Source organism: Lepisma saccharinum, chromosome 14 (assembly GCF_977018435.1).
Source record: "Lepisma saccharinum chromosome 14, izLepSacc3.1, whole genome shotgun sequence".
NCBI classification, from domain to species: Eukaryota; Metazoa; Arthropoda; class Insecta; order Zygentoma; family Lepismatidae; genus Lepisma; species Lepisma saccharinum.
The window spans coordinates 51,619,846-51,639,490 of record NC_139242.1 but is presented as its reverse complement, the minus strand read 5'-3'; the positions used below and the strand labels follow the sequence as shown (position 1 = coordinate 51,639,490).

Below are 19,645 nucleotides of genomic sequence, written 5' to 3'. Positions count from 1 at the left end.
CTATAAAATGCGTCACAAGGTTTAAAGTTTAACAACAACATGAAACAAATTTAGATAGAACATTGTGTTTTACTACAAAGGGTTAAGAAAGGCACAATACAGTTTCCAACTAGTTTAGAATTATTTAATCCTTAATCTATAGATGTGACGATTCTTGCCCGAGATTCGAAATGGTAACCTATGCTTTTGCAACCACTTGCGAAAACTATTTAGCCAAGAAGACCTCGTATCGATCGAGTGGCTACTGGTAAGATTAAGAGGCGGGAAAATTATGCTAATGTACACCGCTTATATGCAGTGGCGTGCACAGCAGAGGTTTTTTTTTTTTTTAGAAGTGGATACTACATCTTATAATATTTTCATATATCAGACTTTTAAAATGGAAAACTGCGGGCCAAAAGGGGGATGTTATAATTCACATCAATTTATATATCTTCGTATATCTCGGTGCTCACGTACAATCATAGGTACTTATTAATAATTCTAGCGTGCATGCACTCACTCACCTTGAAATTTGTTTTTAATGCTCATTGTTGCTGTGTGCTTACTGTTGTAATTTGGCCCTTTTTCGCTTCTTTTCAGGTGCGGATGTACTTTCGGTTAATCGGTGTGATGTGTTTGGTGTGCTGGTTGTGTAAGCAACCCACCGACAATTAAATGACATTGGTTTCATCCTGAGTGGTAAGTAGTATATTTTACACCAGTAAACTTTTATGTTAAATTTTCGCATTCAGCTTCAGGCTCCCACGGTATGTGTTTTGTCGCATTGTATAAGAATCAAGCTCTAGAATCTTAACAACTTTATTACTTTCGGTGGCTGACCGCGTTGAGTGGTCGACTCCCCTTGAAAATTGACATAGGTTATTTCAAGTTACAAAAATACAAGACCAAAGCGTGATATTTTTATTGTTATTGACTGAAATAAAGCTCAGTTAATTTTCGAAGAGAATAACCAAAGTAGAAACTGTCTTAGATTTAGAGAAATGAGTGTAAATACGGAACCATGTTGTGTTTTTTACATATTCTACCATACGTAAATGAAAAAAGTTATTTGTTCTAGAGTTTTTAAAATTCCAAAAAAATATTTTTTTGTGGGGCCTCAAACAACATAAACGTTATGACTAAAATTTCCCCTTAGTAATTTTTAAGGTTTTTCTTGAACGAGATATGTGAATATTTATAACAAAACAGCAACTATTCATTTCAGTACATTAACTGTATGGAATGTAAAAAATATACTTAGAAACAGTTGCACTGGATATTCACTTATCTGGTGAATCGAGTTGAAAAGTCGCCCCAAGGATGCAACACAACAACTATAATAAAGATATAATAAATTGTTTATTGTTATTAGAATATTGTATTATTAGAATAATAGTATTGTATAACAACAACCAGCCATGATAGTAATTATTGTTATTATTTCTATTAGTCAAGTTGTATCAATGACTTGATCCCTCTACAAAATTTTATGTCGACACCTATGGCTCAACGTAAGAAAACCTAACTCTAATTGTTTATATCTTCGTGTATATATAAAATAATATTGTGGTCTCTTACTAGGGTACATTTGCGAAATAAATCTTATTCAAGAAGTTATAATCACGGTTATATCTTAACAGGTACGCCTACTTGAAACGAACTGTTAGCATACTTTAGGTTCTACAGTAAACAATGTGGATATCAATCTCTGGAACGGAATAATTTTAAAATAAGATTTCGTCAACATTGTTAACATTGTACCGATACATTTGCCTATCGGCTTGAAACAGCTGATTACAATAAAAGGTCACGAATGTGTCCCAACATGTTTATGTACACAGTGTATTGAACGGCAAAAATGTAAACAATTGAATTAAATTTGTGTATATGTCCATTTGTATCTTCTTTCGTCTTCTGCTGTATATCATATACTAATAATAGCTTTGCGAGCGATTTCTTTCTTTTCTTGTTTAGCTGGTCACGACAGGAAAGGATTGGTTTCAAAGAACACGGGACGATAAAATACACGCAAACTCTGGAAAATGAGGTTGCCATTGTAAGTTGTCTCCAGTGCAAGGCAGAAACGAATCGTTTGTACCAGCCTCTGCAATGCGTCCAAAGTCCTGTTTCGGCATTAGTATCAGAAAGCGTGCTGTAGTCAGATGGGCTTTTGTCTGTGTTTGGAATAGGAATGGGGTTAGTTGGAACGTTGCATGCTCCACCCCTTCGCTTTGTATTTAATCTCTTGTGTCTTTGGTTCGTTTCTTTCGTGGATTGTCCGATGGCCGGTTTGGCGGTATCTTGCAAAGGTTACACCGGAATCCACTGTGTTTGATTGTGATTCGCCTTATTTCCTGGTAGGGGATATAAGCCATCCTGTGGTATTGTGGTTGTTCGGACGTTAAGGAGCAATTACATTGAGTTCTTCGCTTGAGCGAATAAAATGCTTTCGGTATCGCGACTGTACAGGAACTGTGGTCAGTTTTCTTGCTGCGTTGAGGACCTCTGGCTCTTTTGCCATTGGCCGGTTTACGGTGGAAATTAGTTCTTTCTGGAAGGCTCCTGTGAAACAAGGCTAATCCTAAAAAGTGCCTAATTCCTCAGGTTTGGATGTGAGTGTTGCGAAGAATGATCTTGGTTTGAATTCCACTGATCATTTTGCAGCTTGAAGGGCCAATGAAACGCATGTACATACCTCTGGAGACATTTTGTGTGCCCTGCGACTATAAAATACATAGTGCTGCATAGGCCTGTAAAGCTAGTTCATATTGTCTTACCTGGAATAAGTTGAAGTGTTCACTTAAAGATGCCGAGTGGAACTTTCGCTTCGAAGTTGAAAGGAAGCAAGTTCTTCAGGTTGGTGAACTTTTTACCTTACGGAAACTTATTTGTGTTCTTAAAAGTTTTCTGATAGTTTCTTTTTTTATTAATGTCGCTGCAATTCTGACTACTACCATGTTTTGTCGCATATTTGAATCTAATTCAAGTTCTTTTCTACTGTTTTATCCTATTCTTAAACCTGGGTGTTGCCCACGAGACGAGACTTTTGTCTGTGTTGTTTCGTGAAAATGCCTCCTCGTCTCATTTGTCTCGTATCGAAAACGAGACGAGACTAGACGAGAAATGTCTCATCTCGTGAGCAACACTAAACCTAGGTTTCAGCTAACGTCAGAAACACGTAGAGAGTTAGATGTAGGACCTAGTGCATTAAATGCATGGATGTATGTAACAGACAAAACAGCGGTTTCATCCATTCAAAGGGAACTGGGAGACGAGCTATCTTTAAAGATAGGGTAACTCATTCCCTTAGAGTTGATAGTTATTCGCTTAGTTCCCAATGCGTGCAAGACTTCTCGAACATTGCAGTGGAACTTTTTGTAAAATTATAACTCTACCTGTAACTTCTTTTTCCATTTACATATGTACCAACAGACCCAATCACCTACATTACAGTCTGACCTTCCCAATTATTAACAACTCAGATATGGCGTAATAGAATGAACATTTAGGTGAGGGAAGTAACTAAAAGCCCTACCAATCGAAGGCATTCTTATGCAGTTTGTCGTGCGTTTATGGTTTGAAACGTTGTATTGTCTGACTTGTTATTTCGGTGTGATGTCGGTCAAAGATTACCTTACTTTTTGAACAACCTTTCCCCTCAGATTACAGAGTTCAGGACTGTTTCAGCTGAAGAGGGTAAAATCGGAGAATAATTATGGAGGTCGAGGCAAACGAGAAAAGTTAAGCGATTGCAACTTTGTAGACAGTAATCTTCTAAATTTGCATTCCACGAACTAATCGACTTAGCTTGCTTCTTTTGGCATTGGAGGTGGCAGGCCAGGAGGAAGGATGTGAAGGATAGCTGAGCAGGAAGTATAAAGCATGTTGATTTCTGGGGTTTCCTTTAAGATTATAATTGGCGTGAAATTGCGTGTGCACGTGAGTTGAACGTAGTGGTTGTTTCTTTAAGAGTGCTTCTATTGTGCTATTATGTGTCGTTCAACATGTAAGTATTGTTACCGAGGTAGTTTTCTGTAACTTCAGATGTCTGCTGTGTGGAGTCATGTTTATTTTTGCGCTTCTTGTAGACATAAATGTGCAAATTCAAATGAAGTAATCAACTTCTATGCGTGACAACCAAATATCAAATAACAACTGTTAACATAGAATTGCATCTTCATACAGACAACAAGCTGGAAAACGAGCAGAGGTTTCCTCGGGATAACAGCCACATCAGTTCCGAAGAGTCTTCGATCTTTCCAGATCTAATTTAACCCAATCCCTAAAGTCGATAGTGGCGTTAGCTCTGGAAAGTCTATCCTGTACTGACCTTGCTTATCCCGAGAGAATCGTCATTGCCACCGGGAGAGCTTCAAGAAGTAATTTTAGCAATAGATGCGGTTAATCTAGGAACTTGGAAAGGTTTTTACACCTTTTGTGTTAGAATGTTAGAAATCACTGCCAATAGCAGGCATGGGGGTAAATATTTACGTAGTTTAGTTATTGATTATTGTTATTTAGCGTCGCTTTTTTGCCATTTTGGGTAATCGTGACGATGGAGAGTGATGCTATGATGAAATTGATGAAGGAATGTTCATAAATGACACCCATAGGCCGGGATTCGAACCCGGTATGCAAATTAAACTGTTCACCATTGTTTCATCTTTGACTTTTTCACGTCAGATGAAACATGTTCAAACACCATTTATATTTAAAATACGTCTTTTGTCTTCTATGGCTGATTGGCGTTAAGTTCGTTCATGAGCTACAAGTCATTGAACACTTGCTGTGTCAAGCATGACTCGACGTACAGTGTGCAGCATGACATTAAATGCACACGTGTGTGGCCCCATTAAGAATCGAACCCATGACCGAAGTAGAATGTCGCCGTACGAAGAAACAGTCAGCGCGCCATAAATTAATCCATTTTCCTTGCTTTTTGACAGCTGGCATCATTAACCAATGCCACCATACTTTTTATTTTGTTGTATCGTTCTATCTCATTTTGGACTTCGGGTAGGCATGTGGAGGAATGCGTGAGCTCTGAAAATTGCGTGAGATGCAGACGGAATATTTAAAGTGACAGGGTTGCCGTGGCTGCGTGAGTGGGTGCTTCCTGTCTTAATGCACGGAACTTTCGCCGCAGTTCCTGGCAGAGCAGGCCAAATATTCCATGCCTGAAGTTCATGATTCACGCCAGGTATTCGGCGTTGGGAATTCGTTTAATGGAGCCGCCGGTCTGTTTTTATGCCTGCAGTAATTGACATATTAAATATACTTTAGAATTCCCACTTGCTCGAGGAACCATTTGCACTCGGTTGGTTGGTTGGTTTAGCTGCTGTCACCACAGACAGTTCCAGGTTCGAGTCTTGGCTTGCGTGTGTTCTTTTGTGGTCCATTCATCCTACCCACCTCCGCGGCGAAGTGGTCAACGCCGGAGGTCCCAGGTTCGAACCATGGGGAAGTCATGGTTGTATCACTGTGTTTGTCCTATGATCCGTTTCATCAGTTCATCATTCATCCTCATCGTCACTATGAACCCAAGAGATAGAAAAGTGGCGTAAAATAATGGAAGTAGAAAGAGAGACTCGTTCACCCTCACTGTCCAGATCAGCCTAAATATAAGAAAAGCTACGTAAATAACAAAAATACTATACAAATACAAGATCATTGGTTTAGCAACTCAACCCCTTTTTGTCCCAGCTCCTCCACGATGGCGTAGTGTAGTGGCTAATATTGGCGCCTTTGTAATCAAGGGGTACCGGGTTCACGTTGGGGGACACGTTGAGATCTAGTTCCAATTTGCCTTGTGGGGCATATCTTGTTTTAATGGTGTAATATGTAAAGTGACTGTATGGTAGGATACGTTATATCAATATTTTCGTTTGGAAATTTGTGGTCTTTACACGCAACTTTCGAATCCCCACGGTCTGGTTTCCGAAGGTTGCCGGTTTGAGTCCCGGCTTGAATATGGGCCTCCCTTTGAGTTTGCTCTGCAATTATCATATGTACTTCATTGTCGCGGTTCATTTGATATATTGCACTGTGCATACAAAGAGAAACTAAACATTTAGGCCCGTCAGTATTTTTTTTTTAAAGTTTTATTCCTTTTTTTTTAGAAGTTATTCTGGCTGTTCTACTTACCCTCTGGTTTTGATATATTTGCGACCGTTAGAGCGCATATTTATTTTAGACCGTGACACTTGCATTGCAAGGTGAAGAATGGGAGAAAGTGCATGTACATCATAGTTGCAAACGTGCCAGTTTCCGTGGCACACTAAACCAGTCTGTTCGTATGAGTAGAGAGCAACTCCTCGGTGAAATGAATGGCTGCGATGACATGCGGAATGTGCGGTTGTAGGAGGAAGCATGTACATGCTGGGAAGAGCTATTTGACAGGCAAGCAGAATCTTTGAATGGCATTGTACTGACAGCACAGGACGTTTGCGTTAGCACGTTAAACTGTATTTAGGTATACCTCGTGCACGACAATCTGAACCTGGAAATGCAAACAAGAGGTTGATGGATGCGCCAGCAAGCATGGTATTTGCACCTGTCGTAATATGTAATGATTACTCCCTTGCACTGGCAATCCACGGACCTGAGTTGCGTTTTATGATGAGTTCGAAACAAGTATCTCACATCAATAATAAGGAAGTTTATAATTAATAGGTCATAAGATTAGTACATGTTAATAATAGTAGTATTAAAAGATTTGTTAATAAAAGTAATTATTGTTATTACACAAACAAGAAAATGTTGGTTTTTGAAGTCAATTTTATGCACAGAAAGGCTAATCCGGACTGGATCTTCCGTTTAAATTGGTGTCCGGACAACTGTGCCTCCACCGGGTATCGAAGATGATGATGTAAGATGCAAGAACAGATATATAATAGCATATATTCATTATCTAGCTTATGTCTAGTTAAGTAACATTTGTATAAAAACAGCTTTCGTACCAAAGAAATGAATGAAAAAAAATAATGGATTATTTATTGAATATCAAATAAAAGTATTAGGTCCAGCTATTGGTAGTGGTAGGCATAAATTTTCGTAGGTACTGTCAACGCAAAGCTGTAATCACACTCTAATATTAACCTTTATGTAAGTTCTGCCGAAGTAAATCAGCTTCGTATTATACAACAGTAAAACAAGCATTTTCCTCATTTAATTTTGCTGTTGGTAAGTCTTTTAGGGGTGGGAGTTTGCACCTCCTTAACCCTCTTAAAATGTCCTCGGTGGGTTAGTATTCCAAACCCCACATGGATTTTTCTGCCAAAACGTGTTATATATGATCAGATAGGCCAATCGGGCTGGAGCGTTATTTTACTTCGCTTTTTGTGCCACTTTTTGGCTAATTTGCGAAGATGGGGATGAGTGATGACATGATGAAATTGATGAATGGACACTCACAAACATCCATGCCCAGGTCGGAATTCGAATCCGGGACCCCTGGCGTCGTAGCGCGCTGTGCTTACCACACCGCCACGAGGCCGGCACAAGATTGCTCTACAACAGGGGCGATGGGACTCGGTAGCATTGACGAAAGATTACCCAATGAGAAGTCTGACTGCCAAACGCCATTGAGGTTACGGAAATTATATCATTCATTCATCACAGCTGTTACCATAATGAACAGAACTTTTTGCCAAAGAATCTGGTAGTCGTCTGATGACAAGAGCCTCTAGTTGCAGAAGACCAGAGAAGAAAGTCTGGACACACCACATATCGATTCTCCCTTCTGTAGTTTCAGTAACTTGATCTTCATTAGCCTCGTTCCCAGAGTTCGCTGCGAAGGAGAGAAGCAAAACCTTAGGCGCTCTTCAAGTCAAGTCTAATATGTACTCTTTGTTTGCTCTTGCCTGCAGCCCTTTGAGATCTACCAGGTGACTTTTCATTAGGCACGGGTCGATTTCCATTATCTCTTTGATCTGCTATTGTAGAGCGACGCCGGGTTCGCTATTTTCCTCATTCAAAAAGCTCCAGAAAATCTCTTTCGGTGTTCGGTCGATACCGAAAAGCTGTTTCGAAGCTGGAAGTTATTAAGGAACCCTAATTAATAAGAACAGATCGAAGATTAGCAGGAATTCTGGATTAACTTGATAGATTGTGTGGATAATCGATGTTGCATTTCTTATACAACACCTACAAAGATACAGGTATAATCACCGGCAATAAAATGGAACACCTAGATCCTGAAATTATCGCTTCCCTGCAAGGGGCGATAAGCGGATTTTAATAGCAAATTTTCAATGGCAACTTCTACATGGCTGTAGATGTAGATCGACATGCGATTCCAAGTTTATCATAAGAGAGTATGAAGTGAGCTTGTCACTACAACCGCCAGTTGTTAATACAAAGTGGGTTCTTATATAATTTTTAAGATTATATATACGAGGGGTGACTGAAAAGTTCTCGGCCTACCCATGAAGGGTTGCCAGGAGCTCAGTCGTTCATGGCTATTTTTCAACATAGTCCCCTTACACTTTTGCAACCGGTGCTGCAGGTCCATGATACCTTCCTTGCAGAACGTATCCTGCACTGCAAAAAAGTCCTCCACCGCAGCTATATGACGTCATCATCTGATGGAAAATGGATTCCACCGAGGTGTTGCTTGAGTTTAGGGAACAGATGAAAGTCTGAGGGAGCCAAATCTGGCGAATAGGGAGGGTATCGAAGCAGTTCGAAGCCGCAGGACTCGATGGCGGACATTGCAATAGTGGACGTGTGCGCGGGTGCATTTTCTTGGTGGAAAAGGACGCGCTTCTTCATCATTCCACGACGTTTCACTGTGATGGCCTCCCCCAAACGCTTCAGTTGAGCAGCATAATACGCACCGTTCATCATTTCACTGTTTTTTAGATACTCAGCCAGGATGACACCCCTGGCATCCCAAAAAAACAGAGACCATCACCTTGCCAGCTGATTTCACTTACTTGAACTTTTTGGGGGTGGGGAGGAGGAGTGTTTCCACTGTTTTGATTTCACCTTGGACACTAGGTTGAAAGTGGTGGACCCATGCTTCGTCCATGGTTACAAAACGTTGGAGAAATGTCTCAGGATCAGCCTGAAGGAGGGTCAAGTTTGCTGCAGACAAGAGGTGTCTCTGAACTTTGTTCTCGGCACTCAACATTTTCGGGACCCATCGACATGACACCTTGTGCATGTCCAGCACAACTGTATGTGTCCAAAGCGTTCCTGGGACATCCCCACTTTCTCTGCGATGTAACGTTCTGTCACTCGCCGGTCTGCCATAATAAGATCCTGTTTTGCTGTGATGTTTTATTCAGTACAGGCCGTTACCGGCCTTCCACTGCGAGGTGCATCTTGGATAGAGGTGCTCCCCCTCTTGAATTCCGCCACCCACTTTTTCACAGTAGAATACTATGGGGCATCCTCCCCCAATGTTTCCATCATGTCCTTGTGGATGTCCTGTCCACTCATGCCTTTTTTCAGGAGGTATTGGATAACCGCACGAATGCTCACTTTATCCATTTTTCAGAAAACGCTCACCGTCTTCACTTCAAACATCAAAATCTGAGAAACAAAGAAAGATAGTACTATGAAATTTGGTATGGGGCTTTGCAAAGGCATATATTATGATTAGCTAAAGTAACATTCAGCTACGATAAATGCATCATGGGTAGGCCAAGAACTTTTCAGTCACCCCTCGTATATACCCATGTCAAATCAGGCAGGAGTTGACCCTCTGTAGTCACCGATTTTGATGATATTTGGTACACAGCTTTGCTCCGAAACCGATACCCGTGAAAGTATTTTGCTGAAATTTGATTATTTGTAATTTTTGAGCAACATGCTATTTTCAATTAGGTATATCGCGGGAACTAATAAAGATACAAAAGCGTTCTTGAGCTCGTTGTAAAGAGGAAAGACAGTTGCATATTATGAGATGATCAAATGTTGAAACTTAGTAAAATTTGATTACTCTGTTCAAATTTCAAGTTTTATGTGTTTTATGATATAAGGGAGAAAAATGAGATTGAAATTTGTCCTGCATCAGCAATGAACCGAGCTGCAGCTTCCCTGTGATGAGACTTTTCATTTGTGTCGCGCTAAAGAATAGCCTATACTCACTGTTCAGGGACAGATGATATTCCACTTGCTAATTGGCTTCATTCTGTTCTGTTATTGCTAATTTATACGTTACTGTTTCCATATTTTTAGCCGCGTTCGTTGGGACGAGATGTGGGCGTGTTGTAAAAACTTCTGTGTCAGCCAAAAAAAAATAAAGGGGGAAAAACGACGAATGATGGGAATGTTTGAGAAAGAAATCATTACTTATAATATTGTATGAGAATAACTGTGAGTTAGAAACTGGCGGCGATTAGGGGGACTTGGAGCAAATACCCCGAACTTTTTGCCACTTTTTGGCGTCGCACTATGGCCTCTTAATGCAAAGTCTTGTCTAAGAAGAAAATTAACTACCCTCCCCCCATCCCCCAATGTTCGGCACTCAATCGCCGCTACTAGTTAGCAGTCTTAAAAATATTCCCGAATCAAACGATAGTACTATATATATATATTTTTTTTAATATTGGGTAATATTTGTTAGAAGTTTTAATTTAAATTTTAGATGAACTGAATACTTAAAATACTATTTTATATTTATTTTATTACTGGCCAAATGCTAATTATACAAAATTTTATTGCTTGAGACGTCATTTCGAGATCTTGGAATGAGCTCTAATTTATATGACTGAAAATGTAAGAAGATATCCATCAACATAACTTTCAACACGCAGTTATTCTTACAAAATGCTTTAAAAATGAGTTTTTAACAAAACAATCCTTTATGTTTTTAAAAATAAATTTATAGATTTAATATGGAAGTTTACACTATTTATAACCATACTGAGGAAACCTTACATTGATAGGTGTCACCGTTCCCGAGATATATCAAACCAAAAGTGTCCAATATGGCGGACTGTTTTCAACATGGGAGGCGTCAGCACTCACATAGCGATTGGCTCCTGGACTGAAAATACCTTAAATGGCATAATAATTATACTACCAAGTCTCTTGCTTTTATCAGAAAGTGTAACAATTCGTCAATCATTAGGGACTTAGCCGCTGGACAGTGATCAAGATGGTGGATACGAATTCCTCTATTTGGAGACACATCTTATGGTGATTCTTTGATTAAATACATAAAAACTTATATCAGTTTAACGCTTATAAATTAGGCTATAACTTTTATTTGAAACAACTTTCTGTCGCGTAATTTATTCGAAAGTTACAATGGAGAAACTTCTAAACGTACAGGAAGACTTGGTCTTTTTTTAAAAGATGATTTCTTACATAACGTGAAAACCACTTACATTATTGAGAAACGAAACATTACCTTCCCTTCAGTCCATCTAATGAGGATCAAAAGTTAACTAAGAGTCTGTGAATCCGATGCTTGAGGGGAAGCACAGGGGAGAAGGGTGTGAACTTTTGAGATTTTCTGCTTCCAGTAGTGGTTTAACCAAAAACAATCTTTTACGGAATTATTCCCAACATTCGTCCTTTTTCCCCCCTTCAGTTTTTTGGCTAACACAGAAGTTTTCACAACACGCCCACATCTCGTCCCAACGAACGCGGCTAAAAATATGGAAACAGTAACGTGTAAATTAGCAATAACAGAACAGAATGAAGCCAATTAGCAAGTGGAATATCATCTGTCCCTGAACAGTAAGTATATATACTATATCCTTTAGCACGACACAAATGAAAAGTCTCATCATAGGGACGCTGCAACTCAGTTCATTGCTGATGCAGGACAATTTTCAATCTCATTTTTCTCCCTTATATCAAAGAACACCTCGATAAAACTTTCTCAGTATGAAGAGGAAGGATGGTAGTTAAGAAAATATCCAAAAATGAGAAAAATCGAGCTGTTCAAACTTGAAATTTGAACATTTGAACAGAGTGTTCAAATTTTACTAAGTTTCAACATTTGATTATCTCATATGCAACCGTCTTTCCTCTTTACAACGAGTTCAAGAACGCTTCTGTATCTTTATTAGTTCCCGAGATATACTTAATTGAAAATAGTATGTTGCTAAAAAATTACATTACATTATCAAGATTTGACGTTAAGATATTCAAGAATCACATAACAATATTAAATTATATAATATATTATCACAAAATTCAGAGTTTCCACTCAAATCTAGTGAAAATAAAAAAGAAAGAAAACTTCCAATTTTTGCATAATTTCGAAGATAATACTCCGCGAAAGTGTCGCGTGACATTTTTTGGACCTCGTCAAAGACCAAAATACCGGAAAAGTATCGGTCGGCATCTGTAAATAAATTCCAACCGATATTTTCCGATACTGATAGATCGGTATCGGCTCAGCCCTCATACATACATATACGTGTGTGTGTATTAAGTGAAGAGATTACAAAATAGTTGAAATGTTTTTATTAAGTGTTAGATTTTATTTAAATCTTGCTTTATAATGATTAATAATGATCAATAAGAATTCATACTTTAATTAGTGTTGCATTTGTGTTTCATCTTTATTTTGTATATGTTGCTATAAGGGCGTACCCTGGATTTTTTTTAGGGGAAAGGGATAATGCGAAAATGAGGAACAAAGATGATCAGACGTGCTCTGAGGTTGATTGAATTAGGTTATTTATTTTTCCTTGCTTGTCTGCTAAGTTTGTCTAATCGAGGCGATTAGGATGAGCACCTATGTCCAGCCTAGGATTCGAACCAGAGACCACTGCCTTCGTAGCGCGATGTGCTAACCACTCCGCCACGATAGGCCGGCTTTCTTTCCTTATACCAGGACCACTGAAAAACTATGATAAGTCTATGTTTAAAAACATATATTTATGATAAGTCTGTTTATGATAAGCAGTATACCGTGGAGGATGGGTCTTGGCTTGTAAATGAGAGAACGGAATGAAAATTTTGAGTGCGTCAGCGCTTTGTCTGTTCGCGCCCATAACATTATACGGGGTCCAATCCCTTACCGTAGCGAAAATCAGTATCTGCCTCCGAGGACTAAAATATCCTTAACTATATACAGCCCTACAGAGGACTGACTGTAGGCCCAGACGCCAGAGCCTCGTTGGCTGCAACATTGCGGTCACTGGGTGTACTACGTGTAAGTGAGGTTGACATTTTGGGTGTCTTTAAAAGCATGTCACAAAATATTAATTTAAGCTTGGGGAACCTACATTTTCTCAAATATAGAACTGAGACAAAAATATGTCAATCTTCAACTGTATTTTAATGAGGAGCTGATATCCCTCATTAGCTGACTTTATTTGGTCATCGTATTTATCATTCAAAAAGTTGGAAACAAACAAAAGAATTCCTGTACGCGCATTCAACGTTTACCGTATTAATTAGATATGTAAGAAACCTTTTCAGATACAAACAAACTAATTGAGTTGCAGCATGTCACTTGTAATTGATGTTTAACTACATTACCTCATGATGGTACAAGTTTATCTAAAGTAACTTCGTAGCATTTTTTACATAGAATTATCGATAAGAAAGAGAAAGCATATGCATCCTTTTTGTTTAGATTGCACGGTAATTGGTATTCATGACATGTTTGCACACTGTAAATAAAATGGAAGAGAAAACTCGGCTGATAAATCTAATTAGTCGAAGAGAAATCACAGAATCATGCGAATATATCTCTTTGTCGTGGTTGAACAGCCGAGTTATTTAAATGTAAATATTGTGTGTCGTGATTGAGGTGGCGTTAGGTTTCTTGGGGTACAAGATTGAAAAATTTCTGGCTGTTGGTTTACTGTAGTGAACTGATTTCGTTATGTAATATAATCGCTATTGTTGTCTTAGTTCCATGCAAACTTAGGTGGTTGGCCACCACGTTCCAACTTCCAGTACGATACAGTTGCAATACGATACTCAGCAAGTAAACTCTGTCTCAGCTATCTCTGGAGCAAGGCCGCACATAACGGGAGAGAAGTGGGAAATCGAGTGGGCAGAGCGAAGCAGTACACACTTCTGCGAAGCCTGATAACTGCAGTCGCTTCCTTCCTCCACACAATCCTATCCCCTCACACGTGTTCATTGGTGGAGCCTTCTCGCGTCACTACTTGCACAGAAACTTGTTTTCGTTCTCTTGCTCCAGGGATACCCGGGTCAGTGTGTGGCTGAGTGGGACCTAGCACCTTTTGAGATGAGTAATCTTGGTAAAACTCTCCGACATCATGCGGGAGCTGAACTTCATTAGTGACGAGAAACAGCACTGGTACTTCAATCTATATAAGTATGCGCGTATTGACGATGTTAAACCAGTTTGAAACATTTCGTTTACTACAAAACAGCACTGCGCGTGGACATCTATCCTATTGGCCGTATCTGTCGATAGCTATGCCACCAATTTCTGCTTATTTCCAAGAATCAAATTTATGATCAAGGAGACATAATTTCGTCTGTAGAATATGAGAATGATATAACTGTGGACCTCTTTTCGAGTCTACAAAGCAACTTTAACTCTGAAATAATAACTAAACGCAATCATATAGATTAAAAAGAAAAAAAAATCCATTCGAAAGTTGAAAAGAGGATTTGATGTGCTTGTCAGGTCTCATACACGTGCACATGTGTAGAGCATGTGAAGAAAGCGAGCTCGCCTATTAATAAGTAATGAATCGCATAACGATCCATTTATTTTATACACACACAGTGGTTCGGATCCCACTTTAAACTGTAGGTCCAGTTCCGATTAGCCTAAATAAACTCAATTTATTTTATTTGCATTGCTGCCTCATAAGTACCTTAGGAGGAAGGGGAAAATAATTCACCCTATGCATTGTTTATTGGCAAAATGTAGGTGACAAGGAGCATGACAGTGTTTTTTTTCTTTCGTGTTATGCTCAAGAGAGAGAACACACAGATGCAAATTATAGAAAGTTCTCGTGAACTTGGTGCACCGGGCGTGAAGTGCATTAATTCGTATGTCATTATGCACATAAGTGAAATTATTCCGTGTAGTTTATTTCTTTTCTTATCCGTTGTATTTATCTGATGGTTTTCAGTTGAAGTCTGGTTTTCAGTTGAAGGTGGAGACACTTGCAGAATTTTAAGTAAGTTTGGCGAGGTGGTGCTGAACTTGAAAAGAGCGAAAGACTTGACGTAATTGGCGATGAGTTGGTTTCTTAACGCGTAATTAAGTAACTTGCAGATACAAATTGAAATCACGTTCAGAATCTTCCATTCGAAGAGTTGGTAAGTTTCCAGATGGCGCGTTAAATGACATTCACTTGGGTGGGTCCATTTGATTCGGGGACCTAGAACTTCCGACATAATTTCAACTGTTCTTCACGATCACCATGACGACAACAGAAGGCAATATGTAAAAGGAATAAATAGAAATTAGGAAATTCTCTGAGTTTTTATTTACGAGTTGTGCCCATATTTGCATCTCACAATGTTTAGAGCATATGTGAAAATTGTAGCACACTTCTAATTGCAAAGAAATATGAAGCACTGCTCATGAAAATAAGTTCATTGACGATGTGGTAAAAGGTTAAAGTTAGATTACAAAAAGTAGTTATACATTTTGAAAAGTTTATTAGTTTGTTGTGTCGCATTGGAGATCCTAAGCATAGTGGAAGCAGCCTTCAGATTTCTATTTTGTTAATCAAAAGAGGTGAATGCGATAATTTTTACATGGGGATAGTCTCATCGTCACTAATTGGCAACACTGATTCGTGGTAATTTTCAGAAAAAATATTCAGTCTTTCTCTTGGAATATTGACATAACTGAAACACGTTAAAAGTTACATTTCAGGAGAAATATATTTTGTATGTTGCAACAGTTATGTTGTTTGAAGCCTACTTAATGCAGTGAAGCTAATAAAGTATGTAATTTATGAGTATTCTGTTCATAAGCCAACAAGTGTTAGCAATCGATTCTCATCTCTAGGGATTTGCCTTTATGTCGTGTTTCACGGAATTTACCGCTTTGTCGCTAAATTTACTGGGATACTGATTCGTCACATCCGCAACTTCGCAGATACAATATCCGGAAAGGTAAAATGGTTGACTGAGATTCGAAAGCACGACCCGCGGTTTCGTAGCGCTCTGAACCAACCGTTAGACCACTGGTTTGTGCCGCGAGGATGACGACAAATTGCCCATATTCATGCCTGTGTCGTAATGAAGATCGTTATGAAGGGAAGATGGTTTATTTTATGTCTGTGGTTAGTTTACGAACGGCGAGGAGCAGTGTGCGACGGGAATTATTCGTCGAGATGGAGGTGTGTTTTCTGCGGTAAGTGTGGCAGGTCATCACCGTTCCCGGCTACTGAACCTCTGCAAACATGAACATATGGGACCTCGCTTGTTAGCGCCGTGTTGACTTTGCGTGGATGACAACTGTTCTGTGCCCTCGTATAAAAATCTTACTCTGGGAAGTTTCACTCACCTCATATACTGTCTTTACAGTAGAATATTATCAGAATATTTCTGTCTTGGTCGCCACAATATGATTGATTGATTTAGTTTATTTTACTTCGGGTTTTGTGCCTCTTGGCTAATTTGCGAAGATGGGGATGAGTGATGAAATGATGAAATGGATGAATGGGCATTCACAAACAACCAAGCCCGAGCGGAATTCGAACCCGGGACTCTTGGCGTCGCAGCTCGATACCACTCGACCACAGGGTCCGGCGCCACAATATGACTGCAACGAAAAACCAAATAATATATAAAACTCAAACTGAATTATGTATTAGCAACTCTATTAAGCCTTGTTTCCATGCTTAATAATTCACTCAAAATGCTGACCAAGGCAGAATTTATTCAGACAAAGGTCACATTAAAAATCTGTCTGATGAAGACCCTGTCAGAGTGTGGAAAGGTTGCGTTTATATTGTGTTATTTTACAATAAATTCTGCCTTGGTCATCATTTTGAGTGATCTATTAGCAGTACCAAAGAATTAAAAGATAGTAGAGTACAAGATTGACATAAACAATGTTTTATATGTGTAAATTTGGGCTTCTCTTGGGGAATTTTGGTGGGACATATAATGTCTTCTCTCCCCGAAGTTTACTGGCACATACTAAAACCGGGATTCAATCCTGGCGGAGCCTCAGATTTTCACAAACGTTTCAGAAAGTATCAGTGTAACAAAACCCAATTTTCCAATAGTTGTTCGAAAGCCAGACTGTGGATGCATGGTCAGCTGGTCAGCTTGTCGATTGCCATATCTCTCTCTCTCTCTCTCTCTCTCTCTCTCTCTCTCTCTCTCTCTCTCTCTCTCTCTCTCTCTCTCTCTATATATATATATATATATATATATATATTAATCTGCCCTTTTGGACGGAAGCACGCTACTGCTTATTCTTTCATGTAACGTCCCACTCATTCTAAGAATCAAACCCTGAATCACTCGCATCAAAGGCAAGAGCCTCCCCGGTGGCGTAGTGGTAACGCTCCCGCCTTTTAATCAAGGGGTCCTGGGTTCGATACCTAGTGGAAGCTAGTGATTCTGATCTCTCTTTAGAGGTGTAGGCCGAGTTCCGACCAGCCTGTCTGTGCATAAAGTGGAATAAAAACAACTCAACATCAAAGACGAGAGAGCAAAAAGCTATTCAGCTATACGCGGGGAACTTAGGAAAAAAAAAAGTTTTGATGTAAATTCATGTTTATACCATGGTGTAAAGCACAGTAGTAGATCCTAAGAGAGTGTCGCTGTAGCTTTCATCAACCAATAACATAAGCATTAGGTCGTAACCGACACACTGCTTTTGAGCTGACCACTTCTGCCTTCCGTTGTATGCGCTGGGTCTAGTTGAAACTATTCTATTGGATGAATTCAAACTCTTTGTTAGTCATCGCTTCTGTTACAGCCGTTTCGAGATGGGCACAGGATGACAGATAAACATTGAGGACTGCCCTTCACGGGAAACGTGTATACAGTTGACAGAGGAAGTCATTCCCACACGTTCTCTCGTGAGTCATACTGAACATCTATAGCCGTGGCTACTAACAGCACGAATCAAACACAACGGTTCTGCTTTGAATGCAGTATTCGTACTTAGCATCATAATGTGCAAACTATTAATCATGGAATTGTACGTGTTGGCCTCCGCCATCCAGCGTTGACCATAGAAAACTTAGGGAACCTGAAGAGAACGGTGCAAGATAGCTGTTCGGCACGGCTCTGTCCTTAAACTACTAGCTGCGCCAACATGGTGTGAATAATAATAATAATTAAAATAGGTCGTGAAACCCATATGCTTCGTTTCCCGTAGTAAACCAATATTATAAATATATATTTTTCCTGTATTATTGGCGAAACTGCATCGGCGACTAAGGAATTGCCTTTGTTAGATACTGGTTGGAATAGAATCCGGAAGCAGAGCTCTATTCTTTTGGGTTATTTTTCATAGTGTGCTTAGAGAAAATACTTATTTATTTACTTATCACACATAAATTAGTTTTTGCTCCAATTACAATAGACGTACATGGAATTATAGCAATGCAATAATCAGGAGAAGAAAGAATGAAGGAAATGGAAGGGAAAAGAGAAGACACGACTGCATTAACAATTGCGTAAAATATACGAGTACAATATTATACAGCGCATATTGAGTACTCAATTCAAGTAAAATGTTAGCAAAGTATACAAAGTTACATACATATGTGTGTATATATGTATAGCTGTATACATGATTGATTGATTTGCTTTACTTCGCTTTTTGTGCCACTTTTGGCTAATTTGCGAAGATGGGGATGAGTGATGACATGATGAAATTGATGAATGGACACTCATGCCCAGGCCGGATATACTTTGCTAACATTTTACTTGAATTGAGTACTAAATATGGACTGTATAATATTGTACTCGTATACTTTACGCAATTGTTAATGCAGTTGTTTCTTCTCTTTTTCATTTGCATGGTCTTAAAATGTTGACTTGATTATCCCAAGAAGAGGTTGGTTCTCTCAGCATTATCTCGGTGTTTTATTTTTGTGAAAGTTTGAATAAGTATTTGAAAACGAGTTAACCGATTTTGGTTTCTGATCTTGATGGCAACAATCCAACATGCCAGAAGTGTCGGAAACCCTATCCTCCTTTAAATACAGCCATGATTCTGCGGTCCAAAGATGCACACTATTACTCCCCCCCCCCCCAATAGCATTAATTAAATATCTGGATGACGCCTTTAACGACGTCCACAGACACGTTTCGAAGACCCATTCATACTTTCTTTCACCCTTGTCGCTTCACGCATGGTGGAAAAGCACTAGATAAATTGTCGTGAGAAATAAAATTGTAAATAAAAATTCTTGTACGTTCATATCCCACGTGTATGCACCTGCTGATTTTATCTCTATGTATGCTTACTAGACTGACTATACGAAAGTGCATTGTAGTTAAAATGCAGAATGAAGGATGTATTTATGTGTAATAATGGCTTAAAGAATAACTTATAGTTTGGTCTTGATTAGCCGATTTGAACAATCGTATTTATTACTGCGAAAAACTAATAAATTGAACATTAATTTGAAAAGACAGTGTGGCTCCATATCTTGTTTCTGGTGAAGGCTGAATAAAACCACAATTGTTTTAGAGTTGGCCTAAAAATACACAAAGAATTCGAAATGCATCCAATGAAGATGGTGCACTTTTGGTGCATAAACCAACGCAGTTA

General features: G+C 39.0%; 1 protein-coding gene across 1 annotated transcript in view; it reads left to right on the top strand.

The window, feature by feature from the left end:
* LOC145998880 (WD repeat-containing protein 47) overlaps positions 1–19,645 on the top strand; it is a 431,858-nt gene that overhangs the window by 29,164 nt on the left and 383,049 nt on the right. The window contains exon 2 of the mRNA XM_083135576.1: positions 583–681. The gene's annotated coding sequence lies outside the window, so the exon portion shown is untranslated. The remainder of the gene's footprint in view (positions 1–582; positions 682–19,645) is intronic.